Genomic DNA, 12,630 nt, shown 5'->3' with positions numbered 1-12,630 from the left:
GAGCAGGGCTTCAGTACCTGACACTGCTGACTCATGTTCCCATCTCCCAGAGTGAGGGATCTCACACACACACGCAAGTGCACGCACAAACACAGACATGCGTGCACACTCTGGAAGAAGCAGGGCTGTGCGATTTTCAGGGAGGCATCTTGCACGTGGGAATGAACAACTCTAATTCCACAAGCACTCACTGAGTGCCTCATGGGCTTAGACCTCTGCGCCCTTGGAAGCATGAGTGTTGGCCACAGGGCTGCCCCAACGGCACCACTGACCAGGAGGGAGTTGACAGCCCCTGGGATGGCAGCCAGCTTACCCTTCTCCTCAACTGAGATAATACTGGGACAGAAAAGAAGATTTCGAGGCAAACAACACCCCATGCGTGGCACATCCCACCCCGCCTTCAGATGATCAGAGTCGGAGAGAATGGGAGAAAATATTAGATGAAGCTGCAGCTGTCTCCCTGTCTCCCCACACCCCTGCCCATTTGACAGGGGCAGCCCAGGAGTCCCAGTCACACCTCTGCTGGGCTGGTGCAGCTAGAAGAGGAGAGGCAGCTCCCAGAGGGGCTGTGAGCAGAGAAGGGCCTGCATCAAAGGCCATTATTATTATTATTATTTATTTTTTTTTTTTTTTTTGAGACAGAGTCTCGCTCTGTCGCCCAGGCTGGAGTGCAGTCACGCAGTCTTGGCTCACTGCAAGCTCTGCCTCCCAGGTTCACGCCATTCTCCTGCCTCAGCCTCCCAAGTAGCTGGGACTACAGGCACCTGCCACCACGCCCGGCTAATTTTTTATATTTTTAGTAGAGATGGGGTTTCACCGTGTTAGCCAGGATGGTCTTGATTTCCTGACCTCGTGATCCACCCGCCTCGGCCTCCCAAAGTGCTGGGATTACAGGCATGAGCCACCACGCCTGGCCTGAAGGCCATTCTTTACCCAGGATGTGGGGACACCCTCTGACATTTCCCAGCCACCCCGCATGGTGAGGGCTCCTTTCTCATTTTGCAGAGGACAGCTTAAATTGCCTGAAATTAGCTGGGGGCACATGAGACCTGGTACCCAATTGTCCAGGCCAGAGCCCACAATCCCCAAATCCCAGCATCTTCACTGCTGCTTCTCTCTGGGACAAGGAGAAGCCCAGCAGCTTCCTCCCCCTCCCTTCTGCCCTAATGCCCAGCTGCAGCCTGGATGGACAGAATCAGTCCCTTCTAGGAGTGCCGGCTCAGAGAAAGGTCACTTTCAAAATAGAGAGATTCTAGAATGCGCTTCAGTTCTTGGAAGTCACTTTTTCCTTCTCAGCCAAAAGAGCGAAAGTAGTTCCCCAGGCCCCCGCCCTCTCTTGTCCATGCCAGAAGTTTGTGCCTCGTGCAAACTCAAGAGAAATGGGCGCCTCCCAGCCATGGCCCACTGCTGACGTGGCCTCAAGTCTGGGCCACCACAGGGAGAACTGGGACCTTCCAGAGCTTGTGCAGGAAGAAGCTGGTCATGCCAAAGTGTCAGGCCCTGCCCTGGCCAGAGAGACTGGGCTCCAGCAGGCATGCCTTTGGGGGCTCTGTGAGTGAGGGGCTGGAGGTGGAGCAGGAGAGGCCCTCGGCTGGGCTGGTGACCCTCTCATGCTGTCACTAAGTTCCAGGGATATGCAGACCCCACAGGGCCCCACCCAAAGCTACCCCACTGGCCCCACCCTCGCTGAAAGCCAGGAGGTGCCATCCGAGCACCCACCCTGTGTAGGCAAGGACAGGAAGGGCCTAGCGCAGGTTACTCAGGTACATGGGCAAGGCCGGGTACCAAGCCAGGTGTGTCTGACCCCAGAGCTGGTGCCTTCTCTCCTGCATGCCCTACCCTCCCCCGAGCCACAGCCTCATGGGGCCAAAGACAGACTCCTTGAAAGGGCATAACACCCGGCCGGTCATCAAGGTCAGGGGACTCAGGACAACTAAGCTGGAAGGACTCTAGAGCCATGTGGCCTGTGTGCAGATATCAGATGAGGATCCAGAGGCCCAGAGAGGACAGGACTCCCCCAGCCTCACATGGCACGTTGAGGAACAGAGTCAGGACATGCCTGCTGCCCCCTCCTGAACCCTGGAGACCTCAAGCTCCCCACCAGATGGCTGTTGCTTCCTCTGCCCCCCTCCCTCTTCTGCTCCCTGGCACTGAAGGAGGGGCAGGAACCTCAGGAGGGCCCTGTCTTGACATGCCATGATCACCACTAGATACAAATGAATTTTTCAAATAAATTTCTGGATGAATCATTATACCAGGAAACTTTGAAAACTGCCTGTGTCTCCTGGAGGCTTCTGTCTTCTGGTCCAACAGCTGCCTGCAGTCTCCTTTCTTGAAAACTTGTAAATAATTCATTTGGCTGACGGGGCTGTTGATAACTATGCCAATGCCTGCTGCAGCCCCAGCAGCTGGAACCCCAAGCCTAGCGAAGGCCTCTGGCTGTTAAAATCAGCACTGAGTCCTTAGCTCCTCCTTCAAGTCCATTCTCTCCCCAGACACTCACGAACTGGGCAATAGAGCATGGCCCTCATGAGGCTCCATCTGTCTGCACACCACTCCTTCAGGAGTGGAGCTGCAGACCTTCGCGGTGAGTGTTACAGCTCTTAAAGCGGCGCGTCTGGAGTTGTTCTTTCCTCCCAGTAGGCTCGTGGTCTCGCTGGCTTCAGGAGTGAAGCTGCAGACCTTCGTGGTGAGTGTCACAGCTCATAAAAAGCAGTGTGGACCCAAACAGTGAGAAGAAGCAAGATTTATTGCAAAGAGTGAAAGAACAAAGCTTCCACAGTGTGGAAGGGGACCCGAGCGGGTTGCCACTGCTGGCTTGGGCAGCCTGCTTTTATTCTCTTATCTGGCCCCACCCACGTCCTGCTCATTGGTAGAGCCTAGTGGTCTGTTCTGACAGGGCGCTGATTGGTGCGTTTACCATCCCTGAGCTAGACATAAAAGTCCTCCACGTCCCCATCAGATCAGTTAGATACAGAGTATGGACACAAAGGTTCTCCAAGGCCCCACCAGAGCAGCCAGACACAGAGTGTCGATTGGTGCACTCACAAACCCTGAGCTAGACACAGGGTGCTGATTGGTGTGTTTACAATCCCTGAGCTAGACATAAAGGTTCTCCACATCTCCACCAGACTGGGGAGCACAGCTGGCTTCACCCAGTGGATCCCACACCGGGGCTGCAGGTGGAGCCGCCTGCCACTCCCGCACCGTGCACACGCACTCCTCAGCCCTTGGGTGGTCGATGGGACTAGGCACCGTGGAGCAGGGGGCGGCGCTCATCGGGGAGGCTGGGGCTGCACAGGAGCCCATGGAGGGGGTGGGAGGCTCAGGCATGGCGGGCTGCAGGTCCCGAGCCCTGCCCCGAGGGAAGGCAGCTAAGGTCCGGTGAGAAATCAAGCGCAGTGCCGGTGGGTCGGCACTGCTGGGGGACCCAGTACACCCTCCGTAGCCGCTGGCCTGGGTGCTAAGCCCCTCACTGCCCAGGGCCGGCAGGGCCGGCCGGCTGCTCTGAGTGCGGGGCCCGCCAAGCCCACGCCCACCCGGAACTCCAGCTGGCCCACAAGCGCCTCGCACAGCCCCGGTTCCCGCTGGCGCCTCTCCCTCCACACCTCCCCGCAAGTCGAGGGAGCCGGCTCCCGCCTTGGCCCGCCCAGAAAGGGGCTCCCACAGTGCAGCGGTGGGCTGAAGGGCTCCTCAAGTGCCACCAAAGTGGGAGCCCAGGCAGAGGAGGTGCCGAGAGCGAGTGAGGGCTGTGAGGACTGCCGGCACGCTGTCACCTCTCACCGGGGTCACATCCCCCTGGAAGCCTTTCCTGACTCACCTGACTCGGCTTGGGTAAGGCACTCCTCTGGGCTCCCACAGCCCTGACCCTGCCCCTGGTGACACTTGCTGTTCTTCTGTCTCTGTTAGGCTGGGAGCAGCTTGGGAGCAGGGGCAGCGTCTGCTCAGGAAATGCTGTGGATGCCAACTGCTGTCGTCATTCTCTGGGCCTGCTGCAGGGGCAAAGCCAGGACAGGCCTTCATCGCTGCCCTTCGCTGGACCGTGAGTTCCCAGTGGTCAGCCTGAATCCTCCATGACCATTTCCTCCGAGCCTAGAACAGGACCCAGAACAAATTGGGTGGTAAATAAATAAGTGAAGCCAGGTGCATTGGCTCACACCTGTAATCCCAGCACTTCGGGAGGCCAAGGTGGGAGGATTGCTTGAACTCAGGATTTCAAGACCAGCCTGGGCAGCATGGTGAAATCCTGTCTCTACGAAAAAATACAAAAATTAGCTGGATGTGGTGGCACACACCTGTAGTCCCAGCTCCTTGGGAGGCTGAGTTGGGAGGATCACTTGAGCCCAGGAGGTGGAGGTTACAGGGAGCTGAGATCATGCCACTGCACACCAGTCTGGGTGACTGAGACTCTGTCTCAAGATAATAATAATAAATAAATAAATTGAATGGTGCCCCACCAAGTGCCCAGTGCACGTGGAGCAAGCATCACTCTGCGGCTCCACACCCTGTCTCCTCCCAACACGCCTGTGTGCTCCGCACTGCTGCTGCTCTTACTGGGTAGGCCTGAGCTTGGGGGCCTTTGCGGGTAAATGTGTTAAGTATAACATTTTTAGAGAAAGTACCAAAGCAGTACAACTCAGTGAATTTTTATCATTTGGACACATCCATGCTGCACTCCCTCCTCAACCGGGTCCCAGATCAGAAACTGTAGAACATGACCTCACTCTGAGGTCCCCTGTTACCGCCTCAAAGGATGAGGGCAGCCACCATTTCACCCTCCATCCCCACAGATGCTCCTGCCTGGCTGGAGGGTTGAGTAAAAGGTAATGCACGCAGTGGCTCACGTCTGTCATCCCAGCACATTGGGAGGCCAAGGCGGGTGGATTGCCTGAGGTCAGGAGTGTGAGACCAGCCTGGCCAACATGGTAAAACCCCATCTCTACTAAAAAAAAAAAACAAAAATGAGCTGGGCATGGTGGCAGGTGCCTGTAATCCCAGCTACTCAGGAGGCTGAGGTTGCAGTGAGCCAAGATCACACCACTGCACTTGAATCCGGGAGGCAGAGGTTGCAGTGAGCCGAGATCGCACCACTGCACTCCAGCCTGAGCAAAAGAACAAGACTTTGTCTCAAAAAAAAAAAAAAAAAAAAAAAAAAAGTCAGAGCCTGGGCCTGGTCTTCTGGGTACAGCGTCTGCTTGGCTTGTTGGCAGTGATATGTGCCAGGTGCCCTGTGCAGAGCTGGCTCATCCCTGCTCACCTAAGCTTCCACTGCACGTGTGGACCACATGTAGTGCCTCCATTCCCTATGGACGAGTGCATGGTGGCTTCCATTGGGCTGGACCTGCGCTTTGGTGCACATATGTGTATGTTTCAGTTGGGGGTTTCGCCAGGAATGGGAAGGCCCGGGCACAGCAGGGCTGATGCTGCTAGATGGTTTGGGTTCAAACCAATCCTTTCCCACCAGCCCCACCCAAGAGTTCTGGCTGCTCCACACAGCACTTGCAGGCATCTGCCTGGAGGGTTTTGGGCACCCTGGTGGGTGTGTAGTGATCTGGCATTGTGGTCTCAATCCTCATTTCCCTGATGGCTGATCAAGATGAGACACCTTTCCATGTATATTGATGATCTGAATATGCTCTTTTGTGATGTGTCTTTTTAAAAACCTTTATCTATTTTTATGTTTGATCTAGCGTTTTCTTATTGATTTGTAGTGATTCTTGATATAGTCTAGGTTCCGATTCTTTGTCAGGTTTGTATTAAAGGGATCCATTACAGGGATAGATTAAGTCTCTCATCTCAATCAATAGTTGCTTCTCATCGTTTAGGACCTGACTCTCCTAGAATTTCATCAGCTGGAAGAAACGCCAGTGCAGGCAAATAATGCAGTTTTAAACCGAAGTTTTTGTCACTACCATACTGCCTGGCCAATCCACTCATTTGGATTTTTTTTTTTTTTTTTTTTTTGCCAAATGCATTGGGCTGAATGGAAAAAAACAAACTTTATTGCTAACACCTTGAAATGTGCTTTTAGAAGCCTTGATTGAACCTAATTCCAAATCTGTCATTATGGTTTAGGGATTCAATCAGATGTTAGGGATTTTAGGCTTTAGGGATGTTGATCTTTCAGGATTTTGACATTCCGGATCCTGGCTTTTGGGATTGTGTCTTCTGGGGTAATGACCAGCACCAAGCCAAGATAACCTCCCCATCTCAAGATCCAAAATCACTTCTGCAAAGTCTCCATTCCATGTAAGGTCATAGGTACAGGAATTAGAGATTAAGAGGTGGGCATTTTGCGAGGGAGGGGGGAACATTATTCTGACTCCCAGTCAGCGAAACTGCAAGTGCAGACCACCACGGAGAAGGGAAGCACCTCCACAACCAACCCCCAGGATCCAAGTGCTCTTAACATTTTCAGGCCTGTCCCTCTGGGCGTTTTTCGGACTGTGTGTGTTTTCGGAATGGGCCCACACACTTCTGCAACTCGCTGTTATTAAAGCTCACGGCGCTCCGGGCATCTGCCACATCGCTAAGCATAGACACTTCCCCCACGCTGCCCCGAGGCTGCCTGGGGTTCTGCTGGACCACATTGGAGTAACCAGTCTCCCATGGGGCTGCCAGGCCGTTCCTGACCTTCTGCGCCATGCACAAGTACAGGGAGCATGCTCCTGACCCATCCATGCTCACCCTTCACCAGTGGGACCCTGGTGCCAGCTCATTCCCCAGGACATCTCAGGCCAGCCTCAGCTTCTCTCCATCCTCACTGGGTGATGATGGTCACTGCTGGTCACTGCCGTGGGTGCTCAGGCATGGGAGGAGGGGTGCGGAGCAGCGGCGGCCCTGAGGCAGACCCAGGACCTTGGGGAGCCCTGTGCCCCCTCCACCCCACGACTCCCTCCTTGGCCTCCATGTGCTAGAGCCGCAGGGCAGCCCCCCAGCTTCCCCTACCAGCTCCACCCTGCTGTCCCATGGGCACCTCACACCCAACACGTCTAAACCAAATGCTTTCTCCTTGCCGGGCCCTCTTCCCCTGACACCCCCTGAGGTCCACGCTTCTCTCTCTGAACACATCCTGGTGTTCTCTTCCCCTCCCACCACTCCAGTTGCCATCGGGGGTCAGCAGAATAATTCCCCTCACCCAAGATACCCCAGTACCAATCGCCAGGACCTGTGACTATGTTAGGTTGCATGGCCAAGGGTTGGAGACACCATGCAGGCATGACGGCAGCTCACCGGCTGACGTTGGAGGGAGGCCACCTGGATTGGCGGGTGGGCCGTGTGATCACAGGGGCCTTCAGTGTGGAGGGAGGGCCAGAAGCAGAGCCCCATCGAAGGGGCACATGGCTGCCGAAGGTCAGGGGACACACCATGGCCAGCTCTGAGATGGTGAAGGGCCCCTAGCCCAGGAACGCGAGAGGCTTCTAGGAGCTGGAAAAGGCAGGGAACGGATTCTCCCCTGGAGCCTCCAGGAGGACGCAGCCCTGCCGACACCTTGACTTCAGCCCACAGGACCCGGATAACCAAGTCCAGTGAGAACCGATCACGTGTCTGGGCATTCCCACCGCTGAGTTCCTGGGGATTTGTTGTAGCTGCAAACAGAAGCAGGCCACCTCCACTGTGTGGGTCCCCGTGTCTATGGCCAGCCCGGATCTCGCTCTGGAGCTGCAGACACAGGTACCCATTCTCCCTAACATCTCCATGGGGATGCCAAATCACTCAAACTCACACTCCACCCCACCTGGCCACCCCCTCGGGTGCCACACCCAGGGACCCAAAACCTTAAGGCCTGGCTCAGAGTCCCGTGTGCGGCAGAAGCAAGTGAACGCCTCTGACATCCAGACGGCAACACCGCTGCTCTCGCTTCCCTGTGAGGTCTCGCTCGTGGCTCACACCCGGCTGTGTTCTCCTGCCTGCAGTGTGGAGATGGGGTCGCTGGATGCCGCAAACAAGGGCCTCCTCCTGGTGAGAACAGCGACGTGGTGCAGGACTCCAGCGCCGCCCCTCCTGGGTGTGGTGTGGGGCCTGGGCAAGGCCCTGGGTCTCTCCAAGCCTCAGTTTCCTCATCTGTGAAATGGGGACAAACACACCACTGCAGAGAAAACTGTTGGTCCTGATCAGGCCCCTTCAGGGCCACTGCCCCTCCGTGGCAGCTGGGAGCGCCCTCTGCAATGGAAAGTTGCCCATGGTCAGTGCCGCCCTGGCTCGGAGTTGGGGCAGGGAGCAACTTCTTAGGAAGCACCCCCAATCGCATGATCAGGAATCCCCATCTCAGCTCTGCTTCTAGGGAACCTGGCCCAAGGCTGCCCGCTTCACGCAGGGCTGCCCGCATGCCCCTGCCCAGGCACCTTACACACCCACTCACTCGCCACTGCCACTCGGGGGCAGCCACCGTCTTACACATGAGGCTCGGGAGGCCCAGAGGGATCACTGCCACTTTCTGCAGTGGCCTCCCTCCCTCCCCACTCCCTCCCTCCCTCTCCCCTCCCTCCGTCCCTCCCTCCCCCCTCCCTTCTCCCTCCCTCCTTCTGTCCTCCATCCTCAGGGCTGCGAAGGAAGGGAACTCTTTCGTTCCTTCAAAGCCTCAGCTTTGCATTTGCAATGAATGTCCTTGTGTTTTTTGGTTACCAGAGAAGAGATGCAACTACAAATTCTCAGATGCATCTGTGTTCTATTTTCCAGTGTCCATAGTAACTCCCAGTGTTATCTGTCATCTGCTCAAGAGACGGGTGACGGCTGGGCCCTCTCTGGGTCCTGCCAGCTGCCAGCCCTCCAGGGCAGCGGCCGGGGTGGTGCATGAGGCTGGGCTGGTCAGTGGCACGGCCGAGAAGAGGAAGGGACCCCAAAATAGGTGGCAGGAGAAGGAGGAGGAAGGCAGCCAAGGACACAGAAGAGACACTTGCTCAGACAGGGGCGTTCTCCCTCTTCACAGGTGAGCATCTGTAAAGGAAGGGAAGGGCCTCACCCCAAACCCAACAGACCAAAGCCTCAAGATCTATCAGCGAACACGGGGTTGTATTTGTGTGTCTGTGGGCTCACGGGAGGTGCAGGCGCCAGCACCTCACACTCGCGGGGGATCTGCAGCCCAAGGCACCGCAACCCCATGGCCACAGTCGGTCTGCCAGACCCCGGCCATGAAGGCTGAGGATGGGGTCCCTTCCATCCAGTCCCACAGACACTTTCGAATGTCTGCACCACTCAGAGGTGACTCCGAGCAGACATCAGGTTCAACTCTGCAGCCCGGCAGAGGGGGGCAAGGTGGCCAGGCCTGGCTGGGGGTCACTTGGGGAGGGGGCTTGGAGACTCCTGTGGGCTCCCCAGGCCCAAGCAATAGCCCACACAACAGACACAACCCATGGCACCCAGACCCACCCGCAGGGCCCCAGCAGGCCAAGCTCCAGCCACAGCCCCTGCTAATAACAAGGTCATGTCCTTAAAGTACCTCCTCACCCTCCCACAGCCATAAGAAATTGCCCAGGGGCTGCCTCGGGACCCCACACAGAAACCTGAGCTGCAAAACCTGCCAGGTGTGAGGCCGGGCGTGGTGTCTCATGCCTGTAATCCCAGCATTCTGGGAGGCCGAGCAGGGCAGATCACCTGAGGTCAGGAGTTCGAGACCAGTCTGGCCAACATGGTGAAACTCCATCTCTACTACAAATACAAAAATTAGCTGGGCATGGTGGTGGACACCTGTAATCCCAGCTACCTGGGAGGCTGAGGCAGGAGAATCACTTGAACCCGGGAACTGGAGGTTGCAGTAAATCGAGATTGCACCATCACACTCCAGCCTGGGTGACAAAAGTGAAACTCCATCTCAAAACAAAACAAAAACCTGCCAGATGTGAGGCCACACCTAAGCTTCCCAGGGGGCCTGGACTTTCTGGGCTCAAGGCTCTGCCTGCTGCCAGATCCGTCACTGGGGGACGGGGCAGGGGTGAAGGAGCAGGGGCCGGAACACACTGTGGCTCCTCAAGCTTTTCCTGGACTCCTGTCTGCACATGGAGCGACAGCCCTACCTCCAGATGACCAGGGGCAGGACCCAGGATCCCAGCAAGCTTGCTTGTTTGAACCCTTTTTGGATGCAAGTAACAGAAATGAATTCTGGCTTCAGCCAGGAAAGAAGAAAACAGAAAGAAGGGGAAAGGAAAGGAGGGGAAAGGGGAAAGAAAGGGGAGGGAGATGGCAGGATGGTCCCAGAACCCACAGGCAAGTTTGCACGCCGAGCTCGGGAACGCCCGGAGCAGGCGCTGGGGGAGGATGGGAGTGCTTCCGGCACGCAGCCTCCCCTCCTGGGGTTTTCAGCCACGTCCCTCTGGGTACAGTGTTACTCAGCAGAAGAATTCACTGCCAGGCGATTCTGGGCTTCTCAACTATCAGCCAGACCCTCAAACAGACTTGTCCTTCTTTGCTCACTTCCCCAGGGTGGACACAGCCTGGTCCTGCCTGGTCAGGGGCCCCCGTGGTGTGAGCACGTCCTCTGCTGTGCCCACGCAGGCCAGGGCTGAGGTGGAGGGAAACGGCCCCCATTGCCTGCTTGGAGCCGGCCACGCTTCTGCAGGAAACACAGCTCCATCCAGCTGTGGGCGCTGAGCTGGGAAGCCCTGAAAGGTGCCTGCTGGCCTCCAGGCCCAGGCCAGGTGGGAACCTGCTGTGGTCGCAGGCCTCCTTGTCCCATCAAGCAGCAGCTGACTTCCTGTCCACAGCCAGCTGCATTCCAGTGGGGAAGCTCCATCCCAGGCTGGTCTGATGACAATTCCACAGTTCCATCCATGCTGCCTCCAGGAAGCTCTGCTGATGAGGTTCCCGTGGCCCTGCCTGTTGCAGGCAGCTGACCGAAGGCCGGCGGCCCGGCCAGCCCAGCTCACCAAGCAGCATTTCTCACTTGGAGCACGGGAGAGCTGGAGTTGTGTTTTATATTTGTGCCAAGAAATGGCTCCAAGCACTGCAGACGTGGGCTCTGGCGGAGCCTCCAACAGGGCAGGCCACGCGGGGCCAACAGCCTCCTTCCGCCCAGGGGCTGGCCCAGGAGGTGAGAATTCCACAGAGGAAGTGCACACGTAGCACTTGGCCCGCTCCCCCTGGGGCAGAGCCGTCGCCTCCCGGCCCAAGAGGACCCCAGGCTGACGGGGTGGATGGGGCTGCCCAGGTCACACAGGGACCCTGGAATGCGGCAGAGCCCAGCACCAAAGGTTAAGTGAGGCCAAATCAGCACTGAGGGTGGAGCAGTGCCAGGGCTGGAAGGACAGTCACTACCTCCCACCCCAGCAGGCGGCTGAGGGCTTCTTTGTTTTTGGTGGAGTCAGGATCTGGCTAAACAGACTGTTAAAGAAATGCGGAATTCCAGTCTATGCCGTTTTCTGGGTAACAGAGGGTTTAGGAGAAATCCCTTCTGCTCCACTTCTGTTGAAAATATTTCTGCACTCCAAGCGCCCTCAGCAGTGTCAGCAGGGCACAGCCCCTCAGGAGCTTGTGACGCCCATGTGCCCTGGTCTCAAGGAGGTTCCCAGACGTTGCACTGAGCACCAGGTCTCCTTGTGAACGTCCCCATGAGAGCAGGGAGAGCCCCTTCTCTAGCTGGTGTCCCATGTCCTCATCAGGAGCACATATTCAGGGCCACACAGCCCTCGTCCCCAACTATGGTGCTGCGATTTGCTGTGTGTATTTGTCCATTTTCACGCTGCTATGAAGAAATACCCAAGGCTGGACAAATTACAAAGGAAAGAGGTTTACCTGACTCAGTTTTACATGGTTGGGGAGGCCTCAGGAAACTTACAATCATGGTGGAAGGGGAAGCAGGCACATCTCACATGGTGGCAGGAGAGAGAAGTGCGAGAAGGAGGAAGAGCCCCTTACAAAACCATCAAACCTCATGAGAACTCCCTCACTATCACCAGAACAGCATGGGGGAAACCGCCCCCATGATCCAATCACCTCCCACCAGGTCCTTCCCTCAGCACCTGCAGATTACAATTCAAGATGAGATTTGGGTGGGGACACAGAGCCCAACCATATCAGTGGCCTTGGGCAAGTGTCTCAGCCTCTCTGTCTCTGCTTCCTCATCTGAATGACAGGGTGACAGTGAGGACTCCCATCTCTTAGGGTTATGTGGGCATGAAACAGCGCAGCTAGTGCAGCTGAGGGCAGGCACATTTGCTGCTCCCCTTACCCCACAGGGCATGAATCGCGCCCCCCACACCAGCTGCCTGTCCAGGGCCACAGAGGAATCCTGGGGATCTCCATCCACCCTACCACGTCTTGCAGACGAGGATGCCCAGGCTGCAGAAGTGCTGGGAGATCAAGGTGGCAGAGCTGGGGCTGAGCGCTGGCCTCCCGGGGCAGGAGGCTCCTCCTGCGCCCTTGAGCCTGGGGCACCCTCCCTGCATCTGGCTTCAGTGCATCTGACTTCCCACAGGCAGAGATGCCACCTCCTCAGGGGCTGCAGGCTCCTGTTCGCAGATAGAAGATGCGGCTCTGAGGGGTGAGGAGTCACAGCCAGAGCGGCACCCGGTCAGAAGCCTGCTCCAGCCACAGTTTCTGCCACCTCTGTCCTATCTCTCCTTTGAAAGGTGGGGGACAGGGACCTAGAGAGGCTGCCAGGGCCCTCAGTGTAGCACCAACTCTTCCTGAGGGGTC

Source organism: Hylobates moloch, unplaced genomic scaffold (assembly GCF_009828535.3).
Source record: "Hylobates moloch isolate HMO894 unplaced genomic scaffold, HMol_V3 SCAFFOLD_17, whole genome shotgun sequence".
Lineage (NCBI taxonomy): Eukaryota > Metazoa > Chordata > Mammalia > Primates > Hylobatidae > Hylobates > Hylobates moloch.
Note: the sequence above shows the minus strand (reverse complement) of the source record.